The sequence below is a fragment of the Balaenoptera borealis genome (assembly GCF_965194805.1).
Source record: "Balaenoptera borealis genome assembly, contig: HAP1_SCAFFOLD_486, whole genome shotgun sequence".
In the NCBI taxonomy this organism is placed as follows: Eukaryota; Metazoa; Chordata; class Mammalia; order Artiodactyla; family Balaenopteridae; genus Balaenoptera; species Balaenoptera borealis.
This window is the reverse complement of record NW_028123711.1, coordinates 27,656-31,706: the sequence shown is the minus strand read 5'-3', so window position 1 is coordinate 31,706 and position 4,051 is coordinate 27,656.

The window sequence follows — 4,051 nt, the reverse complement described above, 5'->3', positions numbered from 1 at the left end:
TTAGAGATGAAACATCTTGGTATATATTGCTAGTTTTCTATGTCCCCTGGCTTTTCTATGTTTCTGTTGAAACACTCTTGAGAAGTGTCTGATTTCGTTTTCTACATGGGTACCCTTTAAGGCTCAATACTGGAAAAGAAGGGGATCAGAGTGATCAACCCAACGTGGTATCCTAACGTAACAGTTAAGGAAAGCAACAGGCTTTGTGAGACAGCCAGTGATTTGTCCAAAGTCACACAGATAGTAAACGTCAAAGTCAAAAGTGAAATTAGGTCTCCAGACGTGTAGTTCAATACTTTCCCTCATTATTCCATGCTATTTTGAATCTCCTACTCAATTTAGGGGCAAAAGAAATCGAACGCAAAACTTTCCAAAGTTTCTTTTCTTACCTGACATGGTCAGAGAAGAGGAAGCATCCACTGCAGGTACAAGGGATGAGGAGACAACACTAGAGGATGTCTGAGTGGCTGCAGCTGAACGGCGCACGTGTCCAGTACAGAGGTCACTGGTTACTGGTCCAAACAGCTCCACGGAAACCCCAAGGCTCTACCAAGTGGTAGTAGGTTTGGTAGGAGAGTGATGTCACAAAGCAGGCAGTTGAAAGGTATGAGAGAGCCAATAGGGAGGTCCGATCCCCAACAGGAAGGCGGGCTTGGGTGAAGAGAGTGTAGGAGAGCTAAAACAACACCTGAGTTTCTGAGCTCTGGGGAGGAAATCCTAGAAGACAGATTTACCTCCCCCAGGCTCTTCCATTAGGGAAATCATTGCCACATTTCTTACAGACGTTCATTAATACACTGAACTAAGAGTTACTTATATTCTACAGAGTATTCTATTTTATGTATCATATACTTAGAGCTATATAGATCTTATTTAATTAATAATCCTTAGGAAGGAAAGAGCCATCTAGTTTGAACTATTACAGTTGTTCTGAAATCAGATGTGTCTAATGAGTGAACTGATAGCAGCTTTTAAGGAGCCAAAGTAGGGATTAAGAAGCTCTCTTTGTAACTTGGTTCAAGAGTAGGGTGAAGTTTGTTGAGTGTACCTTGTGGAGAATGTTGTGGTCCAAGGCTCTTCTCTTTTAGTTTCTTCTCCTTGACTCCTACCTTCCTTGGGCTGGGCTAGGCTGGGGGCCAGGTTGGACTTGCGACTTAACATTTCTCTTCCGCTTCCTCTTTTTTTTTTTCTTCCATTATGGGCATTGCTTCGAGGACAAGCCTTGATCTTGCATTGGACGTTACTTCCTGTCAACTTCCAGCAGCAGGAGTCTTCTTTTCAGTGCTTGATGCTTCACGAAATAGACTCTGCCCGTTGGCAGCAAATACCAGAGAGCTAGGAGACAGAGCTGGTTGCAGACCTTTCCTCTTCCAGCCTTTGGTTGCAATTGTTTGGCCCATAATTTGCTAGCTCTAGTTCCTTGGGCCACACAGGTATCCTGCCATCTCCAGCTCTTGTTATATGTGAGAGACATTCTGAACACTGTCCCTTTTTCTTTGCACAGAAGTATATACAGTGTGGCAGTTACTGTAATCTCCTCCGCCTTGCAAACAGCCACTCTAGAATCTTGGACCTCTAGGACTCTCTGTCTTGCATGCTTGGGGGCAAGGCCAAGCAAAATGAAGAGGAGAATAATTAGAGAAAGAGGAGGACGTTGGTGGAGAATTGGGAGCAGGTAAGGTGAAAGGGCACAGGAGAAAAGAGATGCATGTAGACTTTTTGGTTTCTGTGGGAAACAGGTTGACACACTTGGGCCTCATTTGGTATTAACAGAACAGAGAGTTAAAGATCTAAGTAGCTAGATAGTGTGCAGCAACTGCCATGAAGTCTGTACACTGAAGAGAACAGTCTCACATCTAGTTTTCATTTTGTTTTATGTCATAGTACCTTATTTATAGCATTCACTGGTGTGTTTGTAGAATACAGATGTTTTCAAATGCTCTGGTTTTGTCTACATGGTTATCTCCTTGTCCTGTTTGTAAGGAATCCAACATTGTAAGACATATTGCATGTTTTTCTCTTGACGATTGTTGACCTTGAAGCGTCATGAACTGACTTGAGCTGTTGGATTCTGTGGAGAAACGTTCAAAAGGGTCTGTGAAAAAGGCACTGTGGTGAGTCGCATTATGCACCCGAGCGTAAGGAGCAAGATATCTGCCACCAGCCCAGCTTGGCCTGGATTGCCTCTGTTTTAGTTCCCCTGGTTAGTGCTTTTCTCCCTAACCACTCTTGTGACTGTGATAATGTGAGTAAGGGCGGAGTTGCTAACGATCTATGTGTGAGGTAAGCTGGTTTGAGGGAGGAAATCTATGGACCTAGTCATTTTCCTTGGTGGTAAGCTTTCAGGGGTGCAGAGATTGATCTTCCTGGGGCCTTTTCTGGTCCCAGGAAGATATCGCATAGATGGGACCTCCCAAGACACACATTGAATCTTTAGGCCTGTTTTTCCTATTATGAGGTACGAGTTTCTTCACTGATGGGGATGATGCTTATCTGAGAAGAAATTGTGAAAGGTGGTGTAGTGTAGAGGTGTGGCTTAAGCTTTTAAGTTTTCCTCCAGGTTTTTCCCCTAAGCTTCCTACTTCGGACGGCCTACTTACATGATACTAGTAGGTGATGTCCGGCTAACAACTTCCTAAATATACCTGCAAGCCAGATCAGTGTCTCTTTTCTCTGTATTCCCATGGAAATCAAGAGTCCCGCCGAATTTTCCATCGAAACAGTTGATTTGTGTTGTCTCTAGGAATTCTAAAGGGCGTACCGTTGCTTCCTAACCGGTGTCATTTGGGAGATCCGCCTCTGTACGTTCAAATGATTAATTTTGAGACTTTGCTCATGTGTGCAGTAAACCCTTGAATTCCCTAAGACCTTCCTTTCCTCCATCTCCTACCCCATTAAGCCCGCTTCAGTTCATCTCCTGAATTTCTTTGGAATCTGTCAGCCAGCTCTTCCTCAACTTCCTAATACTGAACTTGCCTGTCTGTTGCGATTAGGTCCTAACTAGTGTCCATATATCTTGTTTCCTTCCAATCCACTCTTCACACAAGAAACCTTCAAAGCAAGTTGGAACGTTGCTCATAAACATCGCTCACAAGCATTGTTTTGAGAATAGAAAACACACTGTTGGCCTTTAAGACTCTGCGTGGTCTAGAATCCTCTCTGCTTCTCTAGCCCCATCTTGTGCCACTTTTGCCCTCACTTTCTATGCTTCAGATACACTGAATTAACCTTAGTTCTCACTCATCTGACAGAAGTCAGTTCAGATACTATTTTTCACTGTGATTCCTAGCATTAAGGAATTTGATTATCAGGTTTTGTATGAGGACTAAAACTAAACTGGGAAGTTGCAGAATTGAGTTTCAACTGTTTCAGTCAACACGCATGAATTAATGATACCTAAGTATTGAACACCGGGCTAGGTTTCATCAGGGATACAGAAGTTCTGGCCATCTCTGGTTTTGGATATCCCTTATTTGTTGAGACCTTTGCGTTGTTTGGTTGCCTTTTGTCTGTTTTCCAGATGGGAAAACAGGAACAAGGGAAGTATAGGTTATTACTAGGTGGGGTTGAGCAAGTGGAGCAGCAAACTGCAAAGCAGAAAGAAGAGGGACGTACTATAGAGGGATATGATTTCCATCCTCAAGGCGCCTGCATCCTGTGCAGGGAGACAGCCTAACATAAAATGAGCCTAACAACAAATATATTGACTTCTTACTAAAAATCTCCAGTTCATAGAACCGAGGGGTTTGTACCTTCTCCTTTAAAAGTGATAGTCCTGGGACTTCCCCGGTGGTCCCGTGGTGAAGACTCTGCGCTTCCAATGCAGCAGGCGTGGGTTCAATCCCTGGTTGGGGAGCTAAGATCCCACATGCTGCGCAGCCAAAGAAATTTTTTTCAAAAGTTATACTCCTGTATTATTGGCTTTAGTGGTTTAGATTTTGTTGTACTGTTAAGAAGATTTCAGTTTATTTACCGGGAACAAACAACACATAATGTAAAAATAGTTTCCCAGAAACGATTTCCATCATTCTCTTCTTCCCTTTCTCCCGCA